Genomic DNA, 21,600 nt, shown 5'->3' on the forward strand with positions numbered 1-21,600 from the left:
GTGATATTCTAGCTGTTTTTACGGTACAAACTTTTGACAAGTTTGATGTATTATTAATCTATAACTGTTTTGTCACGGTATGGCTGAAATACTGCCGATATGTTTTATGAACTTACATGTAGTCACTCACTGGAGGACAATATTATAACACACACTTTGAGGATACATACACTCACAGTTCAGTTTTATTCTACTAAATTATAATTCATCAAAGTTTATTAAGATATATTAAGTTTTTTAAATGTCAGGAAAGAGATGTTGAACAATACCTTTGGTCCTTTGGCTTTTGGCCTGCGTATCACGTTACACCCTTTGACGTCATTGTACCAGAATATACTGATGCTTATTACGTTTATATGCCTTTTGTTTATATGGACATTGAGCCTTTAACTTTATCAAAGTTTGAGACTGCAGGATGTCAGCGAAAAGTATTTGTCTGCTTTTTGTAATATACTTGCTAACCTGTTTGCATTCATTATTGTACCATACTTTATGAATATGTAGGTTTGCAAAATATATTGGTAGTGGTCTTTTGTATATATACTAAACAGCAAAATAAAAGTCAGTTTGGAATTTTCCTTTGCAGAAACGGATAACTGTAAACTCATCTCCAACTTTATCTGAGCAAAGACATTCCTTCCGAAACTCAAAATTGAACCCAGGAAATGGTCTCAAATGTGCAACCTGACCTCAGAGATGGTACGGTGTTCTCCATGTTTTTCATGCAACTCATGCTGCACGTGCTGCTCACAAGGACCAGCCCTATAAAATGCAACCCCAAACCTGATTAAAACATTCACATTACTACGTCAGCAGGATGCCGTGACACACAGCAGCTCAGAGGAACCAGGCGCTAGGAAGACTTGAAACTGGCCACACTGCACAAGCTGTTGCCAATCACTTCCAGGTCAACGTTCGGACCATCTGCAGGCTGCAGCAACGTTTCCGGGCCACCAACACCACAAATGATCGCCCCTGTACTGGCAGACAAGGGTGGCCACAAGACGACAAGAGTTTGTGCGACAGCATGTACAGAATTCTTTCATTCAGGCATCCGAAACAGCACGCCAGACACCGAAGTCTTAACAGCGGAAACCTCCATTGCCGTAGACCTTACCGTCGACTTATCCTCACCCCTCGTCGTGAACGTCTACAGTTTGCCCTACCACACCAAAACTGGCGATACAATACAACCAATAGAGAACTGTTCTGTTTACAGATTAGAATCGGTACTGCATATCAACTGCAGATGGCACAACAAGAATATAGCGACGACGTGGACAGCGTTACTCAGACCAGTGTGTTATGGAAAGAGACTCATGGGAGGTGCAAGCATCATAGTATGGGGTGGAATAGGCCTGAACCAGAGAGTGGGTCCTGAGGTGTTCCAGAACCTTGGTCCAGGGAGAGGAGGCGGCATCACAGCGGTGGCTACATCGACCAAGCTCTCAGACCCCACGTCATACCACATTGTGCACGTCACCGGAACAACATTTTCCAGCATGATATCGCCCGGGCCCATACTTCCAGAGCTACACGGGACTTCCTACAGCAGAACTATGTCAACATTATGCAGTGGCCAGCCCTTAGTCCTGATTTAAACCCTATTGCACATCTTTGGGATGAAATTCAGAGGAGACTGAATAATGTCATACCATGACCGAACACAGCCGATTTATTGTGCCAGGCCTTTCTCAGAGTGTGGTTCCAGGTGCCAATGGCCTTCATCAATCGATTGGTGCACTCCATGCACAGACGCTGTGCTGCAGTTATTGCAGCTCGTGATAGTCACACTAGATACTGAAGTCAAGAGTCTGAAGGGACTGCAAACGTTCACCTAATGTCGTGAAATTGAGCTGAGTTCTTTATTGATGTGTTATGATATTGTACACAAAAAATGTTTTTGATCCGCCTATTATGTCCTTTTCTGTAATGGTTTTATTACAGTGCCTATCTAATTTTGAATTCGCACTGACGTTTGGGGTTTGTTTTTTTGCTGCTGAGTATATAACAACTGTCTTTAATGTTCCTGACAGATCATGTTTGATATTCCTTCTTGATAAAAAGTGGATCATCACAAGTGATTGCCCCACATAGGTCATCACAGACAATCCACTCAAATTCATTTTACAGGGTTAAATCGAGGAGTGCCAGATCAAGTGCAGAATAAGTTTCAGTGTGAGTGAGTGAGTGAGTGAATGTGGTTGGCTTTATAGTCATGATAGCAACATTTCAGCCATATTTTTATGAGAGTGTGTTTTTTGTAATTGTATCATCACATTGATTAAGTGATAGTTATTATGGGTCACAATGTTTAAAGTTTTGAGTGTGGGTTTTGGCTCGCATTTCGCTTCATATATGTTCAGTGGCAATATTAATTGTAGCCTTTTTTATAGCGCTTCAGAGTTGCCTCCCTTGACAATCTGGTTTATTTATGGCTTCCATTATGCCATGTGTTCCATATGACTGCATAACGTTCTGAGAGAATAATGATGGAGCCTAGTTTTGCTAGAATGCTCGAGATATGTGTAAGAGCTATGTAAAGGCTGCTTGTTGAGTTGCACGATGGGACTTTTCACATGACTGGATTTATGCACATCTGTCTGCCATCGTCAAGTTGTTCAACATTTCAAGACTGACTGTGATTGTCTATTCAACTGCTGTCATTGTAAACATCTTTCATTCAGTATATCTGTTCTCACTGTAAATATCAAGACTGGGGAGTTAATATTTCATATTTGTGACCCTATATTTTAGATTTGTGATTCAATTGCATAGTATTAGAAAACTGTATTGTCATTCATTGTAGCTTTTTGTTCAATATACACTCTTCAAAAAAATGAAACGCAAAACCCAAATATCAATGAAAATTGGGTGTTATTCAAGGACGTGTAGATAAGGGGAAAATTAAGATACATGAATGAAATTTTTTGGAGCAATGCATTGCTATCTTGTCCATACTTCATGAGAATAACAGTCATCACAGTCATTACTGCTGTCCACCGGGTGGTGTTGAAGTCAGTACCTCGTATGACCACCTCCAGCTGCTACCACTGTATGACGTCGACGTACCCGTCTATTGATCTGATTCCAAAGGTGTTCGATTGGGTTTAGATCTGGGGATCTGGAGGGCCAGGGGAGGGTATTGATGTTGTTATTGGCCAGGTAGTCCACGGTGGCACGTGCTGTGTGGGGCCTGGCATTGTCCTGTTGGAAGAGCTGCCGTTGACGGTCAACAAAGTGAAGGACGTTCGGACGGAGAATCTGGTCGATGTATCGATTAGGCCGCCAGATTGCCTTGGACATGCACAAGTTCCGATCTGCGGGTGTATGAGATCTCTCCCCACACCATAACACTCCCTCCTCCGAATCTGTCCACATGTCTGATGCAGTTAGGAGCAAAACGTTCATGACGTCGTGTGTAGACACGGTCTCTACCATCACGTTGCCTGACGAGATAACGAGATTCATCGCTAAACCATATTCGCCTCCAGTTTGCCAGGTTCCATGGCAGCACCGTGATACACCATCTCACTCAGACGGTTCCTGATTGTCTGAATGGACACTCTTAGGGCTCCAAACTGTTCTTGTGCTGTGTCCCGGGCGGTACGATGGCAGTCACGTAGGTGGATTACCCGGAGTTACCGATCTTGGGCAGGTGTGGTGACTCTAGGTCTTCCTGATCTTGGATGGTTATTTGTCGAATTTGTTTGACGAAATCGATCCCACAATCGAGTTATTGTGCTGGGACGAACGTTGAAGATCCTTGCCACCTCACTCTTTGATTCGCCAGCTTGCAATCGTCCAATTGCCTGATTTCGTGTACAGTACTTGCAAAGATCGTGGATGAAATTGTGAGATTCATTTTGGTCTTTTATAGTCACATGCTGTACTCATGCTTTGCATGTGAGAAACAATCATTGTGCCTGATATTCGTGCTGCATGACATCCATGCTCATCATGACAATCCTGATTGATAAAACCGTTCAAAATTATTTTTGGTTGCGTTTGGTCAAGCATGATCTTCTAAAACATTCCAGAAACAATGTGCAACCCTAAAAAAATGTTTGAGTTTACATATGTGTACAAAATTGTAAGTATCATTCTTGAATTTCATTTTGCGTTTCTTTTTTTGAAGAGTGTATTATTGAATATTTTAAACTTGTCAGTGTTTCTATTTTGCTGGTTCAAACGGGACTCTTTTTGTCATACGATATTGTCACTAATACAAGTCATTTTCTGATAATATATTAATTTATATTGTAAATATGAGCGACCATAGTTTTATATTTTTTAATGTTGTCCTTAATAGCTCTAGGTCACATTTTAAAGTTGCATGCTAGTTATAATTCTCTATCAATGACAATCAAGTTTTTTACTGAACCAGTGCCCTCAACCGCCTGAATCTCCTCCTCCACGGAATCAGGGTCCATCCCACAGAAAACAGGTGGACATGTTTTATCCCGAGTCCTCATGGGGATGTTTTTAGTTACAATATGGCTGAAATATTGCTGATGTGGCTTAAAGTCTTAAGTCACTCACTCACTCGTCATGAGGAAGAGCTTCTAGCATTAACCACCCTTCACCATGAGGAGGCTGCTCAGACTGCCAGGGATAATCAGAACAAGGACATGATGAACGTGCATAATAACAAGATGTAGGAAGAGAGAGATTTCAGTACTGGCAACAAAGGGTTAAAAGTGCTAGGTACCACTGACCTTATGCTATTAATAGTAAAGTAGGTGAAACTGGCTATTCTGTGCTAATACCAGGCGATCGGTTCAATACATGCTGGACAATGATTTTACTAAACAATGTCAAAGTGACTGGAATGCACCTTTACTCTGGTGCTGAAGCGTGATGGAACTTATAGATGCTGTACCGATATGAACGGTGTAAATGCTTTTCTAGAACTGACTCTTACCCAATACCAAGTATCAATGACAGAATCAGTCAAGACAAGAACGTCAGCAAGTTTGACTCAAAGAAGGTTTTGGCAGATTCCAATGACAGAGGTGCCAGGCAAGTTACAGCTTTTCTGACTGCAGATGAGCTTTACCAATGCAAAGTTATGTACAACGACCTTCCATAAATGGCACTACCTGCAATCCACTACACCAGTGAAACCATCAGACTTCCCATTGAATGCAAGGTAGAGCTAAAAATGATTCATACCTTCTTTGAATGACTGTGAATTTAGCTAAATACAATCAGCTCTCGTTAATCCGACACTCATTAATCCGACAGTCACGTTAATCCGACAAAAAATTAGGGAACCATTTAAAACAGTGATAATTACTCTCGTTAATCCGACATTCTCGCATTCTGACTCCGACACACCAATCTAGCAACTGATTATTGTAAATACATTGTAAAAACATTCATTCATCCGACAATCAACACAGCCGGTCGGATGATCTGACCGTATACAAACAATTACACGTGAGCGGTAATTAGTTTACAACCGACATGAGTTTTCATCACAAGATGTTTGTCACCAGTACACCACCTGCTAAGCGACCCCTTGTAGAAGTTACGCCATTGATCAAGAAAAAATCTCCTTTTGAAGAAAGACAAACCCCAGACAACACAACAAGAAGTCATCACTTTTGCTGAGTTTGATGTGAAGATTGGACGATCAACCGTATCTGACATCCTGAAGCAGTCTGCTTAGTGGTTGAGCGTCCCTACAACTTATTCCAATGCTTCAAGCTATCTGAGACCAAAACATCGTTGAACACTTTGCAAACATTTCTGACACAGAACTTAGACGTGTTTGATGTTAATGACCATCAAAGACCTTTTCAAGTTATAAATTATATATGTTATGATAAACGCCTGATTGTACATTAGACGTCCACGTGTTATTATGGAATTAGTTCAACATCCGGGTCATAATGGCAGCTGATATGCGGTAAAAACAAACGTGAGTTTTGTGCCAATGTGGTCATGAAATTGATATAAAAAACTGTTCACTTATGTGATTATATATGTATGAATTTACACAGGCACTTGAAAATGTATTGGTCATGTGACTGATCAAGGCCAGGTACAGCCGGTTCAAACAAAAGTGGAATATATTGTAAAAGTCCCCATTCACCAAAACAAGAAAGAACTTCTCACTTGTACATGACAAAAGAGCGAAACTTGGTTTGGACAACAATAATTATTGGGAATTTTATAGCCATTCCTTTGAATTCTTCTTTATCCAAGCACCAAATTTTGAAAAAATCTTTTAAACTTGTAAGAGATACAGGTGACTATAGTTGTTGAGGATTTAATTCGGTCTTATTGAAATTCAATAGGAAATGTATACAGTAACAGAAAACCATTACATGTATTCACAGCAGTCTCAGCGCCAGTTTGAAACACTTGAACCTCCTGCTTTACATGTACATTCGTGATATTCTGAACACTTGATACAATCATAACTCATCTTTATTTTCTTTTGTCTACTGCCATAGTGCTGGAATATTGCTGAAAGCGGCGTAAAACTCATTCACTCACTCACCGACTGTGACTATAGTGCTGTAGCTGTCCTTTTGAAGGAAAATGCCTCAGGTTTTGATAATCCTGGATTTTCAAGGAAATTTGACAAACATCACTGAAAAAGAAACTCTTCCTTTCTAGTTACATTGTACAACTTATGGAACTCTCTACCGTTCGCCTGTTCTTCCATGTTTTGGAAAGTGCTATTGTATTGTACATTTTTTAAGTACCTTTATCTTAGGTACATAAGGGGAGCTAACTCTTTCCTCTCATCTCACCAGCATGGTGTGTGACCATTATTACACCATGTCAGGCCTATTGAATTACTGTTGATGAGAGGTGAATATTACCACCACTGGCTTTATTGTTATAATCAGTGATTAAGTATTATATTACCCTTGAATTTGCACTGCTATAGCAATTCCTTTATACCGATTACTATTGATTTGTGAAGAGTTAATTTTAGAATACAATTGTTAATCACAGAGCATTTCTTTTGTTGTTTGTTGGTTCTTTGACAGACTGATCCACAGTTCAAGTTGGAACTCAAAATGTAGGGAAACACGTATCTATACACATACCTATGTATCTCTGACTGTGTGTGTCCGTGTTCGTCAGACTCGAGATTGATTTGTAACCCCTTTTTGCACCAAACAGTGATTCATGGTATATTTTGGAATTTTATCATGGCATATGAAAATATTTGTGTTTAAACCTAAAGATGTTGTTTAACAATTCTCAGGGAGTTGTAAGTAAAGAAGATGTGTTTTATTACCTCTGTTCCAAAGTAGACGTAATTTGACGCAGTGGCGCATGCAGGTTTCAGTTGTCAGGGCAGTCTTGTCAACCATCATGTTGTATGGAAGTACTCTGTCCCGCTTATCTTCGTAGCATCCCATGTATGACACACATTGACTGGTGACCAAATGTATTATAGCATTAAGTAGCGGTCATAAAGTCATAAAGTATGCGATTATAGTGAGTGAGTTTAGTTTTACGCCGTACCGGTGGTCTGTAAATAATAATTTCTGGACCAGACAATCCAGTGATCAACAACAGGAGCATCGATCTGAGCAATTGGGAACCGATGACATATGTCAACCAAGTCAGCAAGGCTGACCACCCAATCCCGTTAGTCACTTCTTACAACAAGCATGGGTTACTGAAGATCAATTCTAGCCCGGATCGTCACGGGTTGACTAACTGTCGTGAACGCATTGCGATTATAAGTGGAATGTTTTCAAAACAACACTATGTTTTATGTCGACTTCCGGTCATGCAACGCGCGGGGTAGGACGCATTGGCGCGAGCTCCGTCTAAATCGCCTTGAATCCAAGTGATGGCAGCTACACGTAGCCAGAAAAAGTTCAAGGAAGTGACTAACTCATCAAACTTCACTAACCTGGACAGATTTAGGTTAGAAAACGACCATAGGCAGAAATCTCTCTCAGATAAATCAAACGACAAAAAGGCGGGAAACGAAGACAACATGGCAGAAGGCACAGACATGAAAGCCTTTTTCAAGACAGAACTCAACAAACACTCGGACAAATTAACGGAGAAAATGGATAAACTACACGGAGAACTGGAAAACACGAACATTAAAATACAAGAAGTAATGACATCAATCACCTTCAATGCACAGTCCATCGACGAAAACCGTAAGCAGATTGAAACACTAAAATCTGAAGTGGACGAACTTCGTGAGGAGATGGACAGAAAAGACATGTTATTCGAAATGTATTCCCGGAAACAGAACTTACTTGTATATGGAATACCGGACAACATCAACGCCGAGACTGGAATTCGCGAACTATTAGCGGAAATGAAGGTTGAAGATTTCGAAAAGATGGATTTGTCAACATCCACCGCCTCCCCGTTTCACGACAACAGGGCGGTCCGCCCAGATGCCACTACCTATAGTGGTAAAATTCATCCGTATGACGGACAGACAATCCGTTTTCAAAGCCATTGGCCCAAACAGACAAATGCTCCTAGAGAAGCGCATCTCAATACGCACAGACTTACCTGTCAAGCTGAAGAAATATCGTGGGAAACTCGCCACACGTGCCTATCAACTTCGAAAAGAGTATAGCGTACAAACGAGAATTGTTGAAAAGGAGGGACGTCAAATTGCTCTACAGACAGAACAAAAATTGTGAATGGAAAACTATTTGGATTGAGGAGTCACCAGTTGCAATATAGTCTGTAAAGAAAGTGTGATACCACACGGACCGGAACAACCGAGACGACCATGCTTATTGTATCTACTGATAAACTTATTCATTCGAGCGACCACGGGAAAACATCGCTACTCACTAGGTTGGACGAGCATCGATGAAGAGATGTAATGCCGACACATGTGAACCACCAAAACAAAATATAAAACACAAGTAAGAAAGGACCATAGCGTGAAATTACTCTTACGACGAGAATGTGATATATATCCAATATTCAGTCTGGACAAAGGAGGGGTGGTGCCAAAGATCAGTGTAAAATTCACTCTCAGTACAGCTTTCATTGAACTACGGTTGTGAGCCTATTTACCTAAGGATATGCTGAAATGTAAATGCGATGAGACTCCCTAGTATACATTTCCTTGTGTAAATGTCAATGTGTATTTTCTGACATTCATGTGTGTGATATCACGCGGACCGGAACAACCGAGACGACCATGCTTATTATTTACTGATAAACTTATTCACTCGAGCGACCACAGGAAAACATCGCAACCCACTAGGTTGGACGAGCATCGAAGAAGAGATGCAATGTCGACACATGTTAACTACCAAAACAAAGTAAAAAAACACAAACAATAAAGGACCATAGCGTGAAATTACTCATATGACGAGAGTGTGATATATATTCAATATTCAGTCTGGACAAAGGAGGATGGTGTCAAAGAACAGTGTAAAATTCACTTTCAGTACAGCTTTCATCGAACTATGGTTGTGAGCCTATCTACCTAAGGACATGGTGAAATGCAAATGCAATGTGACTCCCGCATATATTTCCTTGTGTAAATGTCAATGTGTATCTTTTGACATTCATGTGTGTTTCTTTTGAACTTTGGATTATTCTGGATACACACGCCATTTAAAGGTAAACCATTTATAATCTATTCATGGCTCCCCAAAATGAATACGATGTAATTCTGCTAAAATAAATTACCTATTAATCTACAGCAACATTATTGGTAGAAATAAGTGATGTAAGTTATTCTCTTGTACATCTAGCTGCTTATCTATATATATATTTATGTGTATGTGTAGGTATGTATGGGTATACATATATACGTATCTGCGTATGTAAATATATGGGTGTATATGTGTGCACTGGGTTGCCTAAACGTTACAGTATAGTATAGAAAGTAATACCCCTCCTAAAGTAAATACTGTAAAGTTAAATGTAATACCTATGTATGGATGGGAATTATATGTTGGTCTGTTCTGAGTCAAAAACACCTTGGCGAAACGATACACTCTTTATTCTCGTTAAGACGAGGACAGATTATCATCCTACGCATTACGCTAGGGGTCTACCATGTTAGATAGGACATTTCCTGATAAAGATGTGGTATATTTATATCTTCCTATAAACGTGGAGTACTTTAAAAGGAAATCATTGACAATTTTGTACACTTGGTTAGCCATCAATTCATGAAACTGTTATGAAAATGTACTTTGGACACCTAGCTACTTACTATATCTATATATATATGTCTATGTGTATGTATATATACACATGCACATTTATGTCTATGGGTGTATCTGTGTTTACTAATCCCCTGAAAACATGCAGTCCAGTATATAGAAAGTAATACTGCTTCTAAAACAAATACAGTAAAGTAAAATGAATTGCCTTTGTACAGACGGAAATAGTATGTTGGTGTACGCTGAGTCAAAAACATGGTTTGGCGATTCCGGGCTGCCTAAATGTTGCAGTATAGTATAGAAAGTAATACCCCTTCTAAAGTAAATACTGTAAAGATAAATGCAATACCTATGTATGGATAGGAACTGTAAGTTGGTCTGTTCTGAGCCAAAAACATACCTTGGCGATACAATACACTCTTTATTCTCGTCAAGACGAGGATAGATTATCATTATACGCATTACGCTAGGGGTCTACCATGTTAGATAAGACTTTTCCTGATAAAGACGTGTTATACTTATACTTTCTTATAAATGTGGAGTACTTTAAAAGGAAATCATTGACAATTTTGTACACTTGGTTAGTCATTGGTTCATGAAACTGTTATGAAAATGTACTCTGGACACCTATCTACCTATTATATCTATGTGTGTATATCTATATATGCGTAGGCACATTTGTCTATGGGTGTGTTTGTGTGTACTAGCCTCCCTAAATATGCAGTGCAGTATGGAAAGTAATACTGTTTCTAAAGCAAATATAGTAAAGTAAAATGCATTACCTTTGTATGGATAGGAATAGTATGCTGGTCTATGCTGAGTCAAAATCATATCTTGACTATGTGATATACCATATATTCCCGTCAAAATGATGACAATTTATATAATTTACGATACGCCAAAGGTGTACCAGGTTATAAGAGAGTGTCATACCTATATTTTCGTTGACTATTTTAAAGGAAATCATGATAATTTTGTACATTTGGTTAGTCAGTGGTTCATGAAACTACTATAGAAATCTATGTTATAATGGTTTATCAAATTTGTAATAACTTATTACCTCGTTTTGGTAATAGAACAGACTGTCATACCATATACTATATATACTTCTCTTGTACTAATGTAAAAGAGACATGCTACTGCTCAATCCCTATGACATGTATAATAGTAGAAGTTGTAAAAGACTATTGACTATACTGCAATAAGAAATATGTTTTACTATTCAATAACACTTAAGCTTGATTACAGTCCAAAAGTAAAGAACAATTGTATGTTGGATTACATTGAGCTAAAAAACATATGTGGGTGAAGAAATATAACCCCTGTCCTTGCCAAAATGAGGATAGTCTAGTATTTTATGTTTTACGTTAAGTAAATTTAGGTATGTTTTAGTATTCTCGGTAAGCATTAGTTAAATTGGTCTTTACACACAAGTACGTACTATGTTAAAAGAGAATCATTGACATTTATGTATATTTGGTTATTTATGGATTCAAGAAACTACCATGGAACATTCGCTTCATTTTTTACAAAAATATGCTTATTAATTTGCAATATTTATGTTCGATTATTGTCCAAAAGTATGGACAACTGCTGGCATGTGAGAAAATGCCAATTTTGATGATGTAAAGCAATTGTTATTGCAGTTGTCAAAACGAATCTTTCTTTACCATGGGAAAATGACTCATTCATTTAAACCTAACTGGTAGATTATTTAAACCTAACTGGTAGATTATTTGTTATTTGTTGTTTTCATTGATACGGTGAAAAATCATTGAAAAGAATTGTACCCTCAGGGTAAACATTCTAAATTGCCACTTTATGTCATTCAAAGTAGCTGCCATACTAAGTATTAAATATTTGATTCCACTAAATACGTAAACTGCCATGGTACCACAATTGGTATAGAAATATTATACTATTATTATTATGCCTTTCACTTTCAACAACTTATACTGGGAAATATAAATGTGGGCATTATAATTGAAGTAAACAAAAATTACATATGTAATTGTTAGTAATATTATGTACCACGGATTATATTTGATACCGAGACATGGCCTGGGCCCTTTGCAGAAATACGATATGCACGATATTGTGGAACTGAAGAAAAATGATCCAGAAAGCTATGCCACTGTTATTATCAGTAATATCATAAAACCAGAGCCCAAACTAAAGTGGATTCATAAAAAGTGAAAACAAACTATAATTAAAACGGACGGAAAAGGCTGTAAAATGTATATTATGCTTTACCAGCATTACAGGACGGAAGTCGGAAATGTACACATATATATATTGTTTGCTGTTATATCTTTTGTTCACCTTTGTTGTACCAAAAAATTCCCAAATGTATGTTTGCTGCTGTTGATGCTTTATTACTCATCCCAAGAACTTGCACGGTCAATCAAACCATCTCCTTCTACTGCAAATCATTTAAGATAACTAATGAAACAAAATGTAAATAAGGAAAATCTAAAAATTCTATCTCTTAACTGCAGAGGTCTCAATAATGCTTTTAAAAGAAAACAGGTATTCAGGTTCTTAAGGCTAAAAAAGGCTAACATATTCTGTCTTCAAGACGTTCATTTCACTACTGAGCAAGAACAGCTCATTAAACAGCAGTGGGGCTATAGTGAATGTTATTTCAGCCATTTCCGAAGCAATGCAAGGGGAACAGCTATTCTTTTTAATAACAATTTTGAATTTAAGGTTACAGGTCAACAAATTGATATGGATAATGGAAATTACATTCTACTGACAGTAAAAATACATGATAGTGACTACACAATTATTAATGCATATGGACCTAATAAAGATTGCCCCGAGTCCATTATAAATATCAAAAATATGTTAAAACAACAAGAAAACGATAAATTTATAATATGTGGAGACTGGAACATGGTATTAGACAGTGACTTAGACACCTATAACTACAAACACACGAATAACCCAAAAGCCAGACAAGAACTATTAAACGCTATAACTCTATTAGACTTGAAAGACCCTGGAGAGAATCAAACCCCGTATAAAAACGTTTCACTTGGAGACAACCAACCCCGCTTAAACAATCAAGGCTAGATTTTTTCCTTGTATCACATAATCTCTTACAGGCAGTTACACAAACAGATATATCCCCAAGCATTAATTCGGACCACTCAATAATCTCACTAGCAATATCTTTGGGAGATACGATAAGAGGGAAAGGATTTTGGAAGTTTAATAACTCTCTACTCCACGATGAAAAATATGTTGAAAAAGTAAAAACTACAATAAAGAATACCTTACAACAATATGAAGTTAAAACGGAAGCAAAAGCTGAAGAAACAAGATATACCATAAATGATCAACTGTTATGGGAAATGCTACTTCTAGAAATTAGAGGTATGACTATATATTATTCATCTACAAAAAAAGAAAATGACTTTAAATAGGGAAAAGGCTTTGGAAAATAAATTGAGAGAATTGGAAATCGACCTGGATACAGAACCAGCTGGAAAAAAGACAGAAATACTTAAAAAAGTAAATGAAGTTAAACAAGACCTAGAAGAAATTAGTAAACAAAAGATAAAAGGTTTATACATAAGATCTAAGGCAAAGTGGATCGAACAAGGGGAAAAACCATCAAAGTACTTTTTACAATTAGAAAGCAGAAATTTTTTAAATAAATCAATAATGGAATTGGAAAAAAAGGACGGTACAGTGATAAAAGATTATAAGGAAATACTAGAAGAGACTAGAACATTCTACAAAAAAACTTTACTTAAGTGAAGACTGCACACAAATTAAATTAGAAGAATTGTTCATAGAAGATGAAATACCTAAACTGTCAGAAGAAGCTGCCTTATCTTTAGAGGGAGAAATAACATACAAAGAAACGCTTGTCGCTCTAAAGAAAATGAAAAATGATAAAAGTCCGGGCCCGGATGGCTTCTCCAGTGAATTCCTCAAGTTTTTTTGGAATGACTTAAATAAATTTCTAATTAACTCCTTGAAATATGCATATGAAAATGGTTCCATGTCCGTATCACAAAAACAAGGTCTTATTACTTGTATCCCTAAGAGTGGTAAAAGTAAAAATGCTAAAAACTGGAGACCAATATCACTACTAAATACCTCTTACAAACTAGCTTCTGCAGTTATAGCAAATAGAATAAAGACAATATTACCACTTATTATCAGCGAGGATCAAAAAGGTTTTATTCAAGGAAGATACATAGGAGAAGTCACAAGGCAGATATACGACGTAATGGACTATAGTGAATCATATCAAATTCCAGGATTATTACTGCTTATTGATTTTGAAAAAGCTTTTGACTCGGTTGACAGAAAATTTATGCAAAATGTAATGGATTTTTTTCAACTTTGGACCATGTATTCGAAATTGGATACAAGTATTGCTAAACGACAGTGAATCAAGCGTATTAGTAAATGGGTTTGCGAGTGAATTTTTCAAGATAACTAGGGGATGCCGACAAGGAGACCCAATATCACCTTACATTTTTATCCTATGTGCCGAAATACTAGCTATTCTAATAAGAAAAAATAAGAAAATTAAAGGGATAAAGATAGGTAATATACAAAGCCTTTTAGCCCAATTTGCAGACGACACTACAGTGACCTTAGACGGATCTGAATCAAGTTTGTATGCAGTTTTGAACACATTAGCTTTCTTTGCAAGATTTTCAGGGTTAAAAGTTAACGCAGAAAAAAACAGGCTAATATGGATAGGGTCAAAAAAACGATCCAGGTATAAGATGTGCAAGGAATGGAATCTGGATTGGACACAATCAAATTTTAAACTTTTAGGAATAGTTTTTGATGTTGAATTAAATAACATTGTAGACCTAAATTATAATGATAAATTTGGAAAAATCTACCAAGAAATGAATATTTGGTCTCTGAGATATTTGACACCAATGGGCAAAAATGTTATTTTAAAATCCTTGCTTTTACCAAAGTTAAACCATCTATTTTCATCCATCCCGAGTCCATCTGAAGACACATTACAAAAGTTCCAAAAAAAAAGTGTTTTAACTTTGTGTGGCAAGGAAAAACAGATAAGGTAAAGCGAGAAATTATGTATCTTAAACCAAAGGATGGAGGAATAAGTGTACCCATTGTAAGAATTACTATAATTGCGCAAAAAATAATGTGGATTAAACGGTTGCTGCTCAACAGTTCAAAATGTACATCTATTGCAAATGAAATCCTAGACATTGCAAATAAATTATGGTATGCTGATGCACAATATGTGTGCAATAATATTATTCCCAGTGTCTCAAATCAATTTTGGAGTGACGTGTTAATGGCATGGTGCCAGTACTTAAAAAGGTGTTACACAAATGTGCAAGAAATATCAGATATTTTCAACCAGTCTCTATGGTTTAATAATAACATTAAAATAGAGGGAAAGTCAATCTACTATGAAAATATGGCAAAAAAAAAGGAATAATGTTAGTATGTGATATCCTAGATCAGAATGGAAACTTCTTACATAAAGTTGATATAGAAAAAAAATATGGAATTGCAAACATAAACTTCCTTCATCTAGAAGGTATAAGTGTACTGTCTTAGCATATTGCAGACTCAGAAAAATACCCGATACAGCTTGGACCTATCAGGTTAAACACCCAACATTACCTTTTAATATATCTTGTATCTGCGGACAAAACCAAAGGAGTAAATCCTTTTATAATATACTTATACCTCCAGTTGAAACTGGACCAACAAGCCAAAAAAATGGGAACACATCCTCAATAAACAATATAACAAAGAAGACTGGTCTAATATATATTTAATGGCAAATAGATGTACAGAAAGCGTACAGTTAAGATGGTTTCATTTCAAGATTACGCACAATATTTTAACGACTAAACATAAGTTACATTTGATGAAATACACAGACTCTTCAATGTGCACATTCTGTGAATCTGCTCCTGAAACAATTATTCATTTATTGTGTGAATGTCGATATACCGTGAAAGTATGGAGGGAGGTATCCGATTGGCTGGATATACTGTCTGAAGGAAATATTGATTTGTCGCATGAAAATATTATCTTTGGTTTCAAAGGTAAAAACAACAACCCACTTAATCTGGTGTTTCTAATAGTGAAATAAATGCTATATAAAACAAGCCGAAATAATATAAAGCCAGTTTTTACAGTGCTTCAAAGGGAAATACTCAATTATTACAAAGCTACCAAATATACAGCATTTTCAAATGCAAACCCATCAAAATTCTATGCCTTCTGGTCTTCCTTCCATACACTTTTTGCCAATTATACCAACCTAGATGTCATGTAAGTACAATAAAATTTGATAAGTGCATTTGAATACAAGTACTGGTATACATATTAGCCTTTGTTAAGGATAACAGATACATTATAGCAATTTACCCTGAACATACGATGATTGCTTTTGTATTGATGTATTGATTGATTGTACTGATGGTGATGTTTTCGCTCAACGTCTGATGACGAGGATGTGTTGTATATGATGCCTTTGTACCACAACAACAAATGTACTCTGGGAAATAAAAATATTTTAAAAAAAAAAAAAAAAATGTTTTATGTCGTATGGAAGTATCCTGTTCCAGTCGTCATTGTAACATGTATGACACTTTGACTGGTGACCAAATGTATTATGACATTAAGTATACAGTCATTGCCTACGATAAATGCAAAGGTCTTAAGTCAGTATGCGATTATAGTGAGTGAGTTTAGTTATATGCCGCACCCAGCAATATTCCAGCTATATGGCGGCGGTCTGTAAATAATCGAGTCAAGACCAGACAATCCAGTGATCAACAGCATGAGCATCGATCTGCGCAATAGGGAACCGATGACATGTGTCAACCTAGTCATTGAGCCGTTAGTCGCCTCTTACGACAAGCATGGGTTACTTCTTTGAGTGGCAATTTAGAAGTTGGGAAGTACAATATAGAACAAACTTTATGGATAACAACTTCTTTTTATTCATGAGTGCGACGTTTCGATACAGATTCTTGTACCGTTGTCAAGCATAATGGAACATGAAGAAGGGGGAAGTCTATATGTACTGGATGTAACAATGTAACACAGAAAACAACATAATTAACATAATTGGCTAGGCAGAAAGCTGATGAAGCCAGAGAGTAGACAAAGGACAGGCGTGGAAGCCAATGATGTACAAATAATAATTAGATGTTTATACAGCAGAGTTACACAGTAGATTGGGCTCGGTGGATGAGTGCATCATAAGCGGATGGAATGAAGTATCCTTGGTCTCGGTTGATTGTGGGCCCAATCTACTGTATATACATTAATGTTGATAGCATGCATTCTCTGCACCTGAAGCACATACCAGTGTCAAGTTTAGAATCTCTTTTAGATATATATATATATATTTATGGCATTTGGACGTCGGATCAGTCTCCTTCTACATGACGTGATGCTATAATTGTTCCGTTACCAAAACCTGGACGTGATCTTACCAATTCTTCAAATTATCAACCAACTATACAAACAAGGTGCGTTCGCAAAACCGTGAAACCACATATATCAATGATCGATTAGGTTGGTAGTTGGAAACCAACAATCTCCTTACTGATATACAAAGTGGTTATGTAAAAACAGAAGTAACATCGATCATTAGTGCTTTGATAATCATTCTTCAGTTGTTGGCAGTCTATAGCCTGTTTTTTTATATTGTATCATCTTGTATAGTTAAAGTGTTTCAAATTTAATTACTAGTTTTTGCATCTGCGATAAATTGGTTGTTTTCTTTCCGTCACTGGCAGGTTTTTTTTTCATTACAGTACTTTGTCTACCTGCATGGGCCCTAACTGGATGTATATCATCCCTTCAGCCACTGGCGAGTGTACTGATATTTAGCCATAATTAAACAACAAATATTTTACGATTAAAAAGGTATGTAGAACTAAATTGAGGACAGGAGGACAATAATTGTACAGTACCTTAACCCCCTTCGAGGATACAGCCACTAACTATCTTAGCTGCTAATTTATTCTACCGATTATAAAATATCATTTATCTATACACAAAACATATCAATCAAAATTTATCAATCAATTCTTTTTCTTTTAAAAGCTCAATGATTAAATGATAGTTAATTTTACTAAAAAGATCCTTCACAGTTTTAACATTGAAATATTTATCCCGTGTGATGGGAAAATCAATGCAGTCAAGCAGGACATGCTTGACCGTGATTCTCTCACCACAAGGGATACAAAACGGAGGATCCTCACCTTTTAGAAAATATTTGTGTGTGCATCTTGAGTGGCCAATACGACATCGTCGCATGATGACCTCTTCAAATCTGGACTGACAACCCAAGTAAGTATAACCGATAGTTCATGTAACTTATTTATGCCTACTTCCTCTGCATTACATCACGAATGTATAATCGAATGGTTGCTTTGTAATCGGAGTAAGGAAGAAGAAGTGGTGTCACAGATTAGCTGAGTGCTGCCTTAACAGCAAGATCGGCCATGGTGTTCCCAGAAATGCCAACGTGGCTAGGTAACCAACAAAAGACGAAAAAGTCTTAAGACACAACATGGAGATACTGGATTTTTCAATGGTTTACACGATTTTGCCGTTTGTCTCACATCAAATCCGACCCGTGAAGATATGGCTTAGAAGTGGTCTTCAGTAATTCACGCTTGTTGTAAAGGGTGACTAACGGGATCGGGTGGTCAGGCTTGCTGACTTTGTTGACACATGATGTCATATCCCAGCTGCGTAGACTGTTGGTCATGATGTTGATCACTGGATTGTCTGGTCCAGACTCGATTATTTACAGACCGCCACAATATAGCTGGAATATTGCTGAGTGTGGCGTAAAACTAAAATCGCTCACTCACTCCTCCCTCAAATCCAAGATTCCGTGTGGGATCTGTCCTGTCTGACCATCATAGTCAGTATGTCCCGCTGGTCACTACTTTAGTCTGTCACATTATTTAGCATAAAAACTAATAGTTTATCAAAGATTTCAAGTGATTCAATCGCTGCTTATGGATGATTTCAAAAATGGTGTTTTGAAAACGGATATGTACTTTCAAAATCTAAAACAAACTGCATAAACTTTTGCCCTTCCTTCCCACATCAAGCCTCAAGGAACTCGATTAATTTTAAGTTGGAAACGGAGAGGGCACCAGTCTCTATGACAAGAGAAAAGATTTCTCAAATAAACTCAGACAATGCTGAAGACTACAATGAATTGTTTTCATTGCATGAGCTCAATACCGCCCTTGAGCCTATTCATGATAAAGCAACAGGGGTTGATAGTGTACACTATCCACTCTTTAAGCACTTGCCTGATTCCTGTGAGGAATTCCTTTCATTTATGAGAGGCAGATACATTGGAGAATGTACAAGACTGGTTAACGACATTATGGATTATACAGAATATACGAATAAACGAGGACTTTTGATACTTATAGACAAAGAAAAAGTTTTCAATTCAGTGGAATGGTCCTTTATCGAGAAATGTCTTGACCAAATGTTCGGACCATCCATCTTTTGCAGCATACTGACATTGTAGTCCCTATATCGAAGTCTGGTCGGGATCATGCAGATCCATCAAATTAAGACCAATATTTTCAACAACTCGTGTCTAAAACTAAAAAAAACCCTGGATCGAATGGTAAATAATAGCTTAAATTTGTATCTGGAAACAAATAATTTAATTACAAATATACAATGTGGTTTGCGGAATCATCGAAGTACTATTGACCATTCAATACTTTTTGGAATCCTTTGTTTTATAATGCCATGGTATCTAAACAACACGTAGTCTCAATTTTCTTTGATCTTGAGAAAGCATGCGCTACTACATGGTACCACAGCATTTTATAACGAAATGTTTTACAGACTGGCAATTTCAAGTCCGATTGGGGTCCACCCTGTCCGATCATTACAATCAAGGACAGGGTGTTCCACAGGGTAGTATTCTGTGTGTCACGTTATTTAGTATTAAAATAAATTGCCGTTTAAAGGTATTAACTGATTCAGTAGATGGATCACTTTGTGGATGATGCTGATGTGCCTTATCGTGATACAACAGAGAGGCTGTTACAAATCGTGGTACACTTACAGAATACCGGATACCTAATTATATACATTCTATTGTGCGCGTGAGGCTCCTATATATAGAAGAAACAGAGAGCGCGAGCCTGCGAGCGATTCAATAAACATACGAATTTAAGGTAAAAAATAAGGTTAAAAATCGAATTCCTCACCTTACTTCCGGTTTAGGAAACCTAAACTGGGGATTTTAACAGCATTCACTGACGTAAACAGAGTAAAAAAGTAATCGTGTGTTCAAATTTTATTCAAATGCATGCTGGGAAAGGAACTCTACAGTGTGGGAACACTCTGATGGTATGTGTTTTTTGATTGGTAAGGTAAGGTAGGTAAGGCTTTTAAATAAAGGGGGGTACCCCCTTTACCCCATTATATTACCTTTTTTAGCTTTAATATTGTTTAATATTTAATATTTAATATTGAACGCTGCCTCAACACAGCCTTCATTCATGGCGTGCCGTTGCTAAGGAAACAAAACGGAAGTGCGCAAAAATAAATGCGCAATCAAAATAGAAATGGCGGATAGGTATCCGGTATTCTGTAATCCTGCCGTTCATTTCTGCGGTACTTGAAAATATAAACCGTATTAAGACTATTTATTAAGACTTCAATAGCTATCCCATCAAAGTTGTCAGGAAGTCCAAGTCTTGGGTCTTATTTTCGACTCCCATTTAACCTTTCTGACACACGTTAAAAACCGTAATGCTAAAAGCCCGAAGGCACTCGATTTATTGAAAGTCGTTTCTAATTCATAGTATTTTAATTCTGATCTCTTATTTTGACTTGTTCTCGTCACGATATGGCTGAAATATTGCCGATGTGACGCTAAATATTAACTCTCTCACTCACTCTAATTCATAGTGGGAAGGGGATCAAGTTACCAACCATCACCTTTCTAGATCATTGGTAATGGCTCCGTCATATTTGATGGAGCCAGCAAAAGCAACCTAAATCTAAGGTGTAAAACTTTGTCTTGGATCCTTTAGAACTTCTCCCGTTGATAGTCTCTAAGTCGAGGCTAATGAGCCACTTCTAAAACAACGCCTCATAAAAATATATATACATTATATCACAAAATTAGAGTCCTTTATGAGGATCTGTATAATATAAGATCTTCTCTCATTCCGCCTCTAGGAATAAAACATTTCATTTCTTCTGCTTTCATTGAGCTAGAAAATATATCTCCGTCTGCTTTTTCCCCCTCCCTGGCCATTGGTGAGGCCACAAGTTGACCTAACACTGGTCACATTAAAGAAATCAGAAACAAACGAACTACATTATTGGCAAGAATTTAATCAGTTAAGAAATAATATAATGCATAAAGTCCATGAGTGGGTTAGTTTAATTTTACGCCGCACAGCTATAATAAAAG

General features: G+C 37.2%; 1 long non-coding RNA gene across 1 annotated transcript; it reads left to right on the top strand.

Moving 5' to 3' along the window:
• The first annotated feature begins 902 nt into the window (after positions 1-902).
• Positions 903-15,961, top strand: LOC124262634. Its single transcript, XR_006894658.1, has 3 exons — positions 903-1,013; positions 3,220-3,224; positions 15,951-15,961. It is a non-coding gene; the product is annotated as an uncharacterized LOC124262634 (long non-coding RNA).
• The last annotated feature ends 5,639 nt before the right edge of the window (positions 15,962-21,600 follow it).

This window comes from Haliotis rubra, unplaced genomic scaffold (genome assembly GCF_003918875.1).
Source record: "Haliotis rubra isolate DU_JTF1 unplaced genomic scaffold, ASM391887v1 Scf848, whole genome shotgun sequence".
Lineage (NCBI taxonomy): Eukaryota > Metazoa > Mollusca > Gastropoda > Lepetellida > Haliotidae > Haliotis > Haliotis rubra.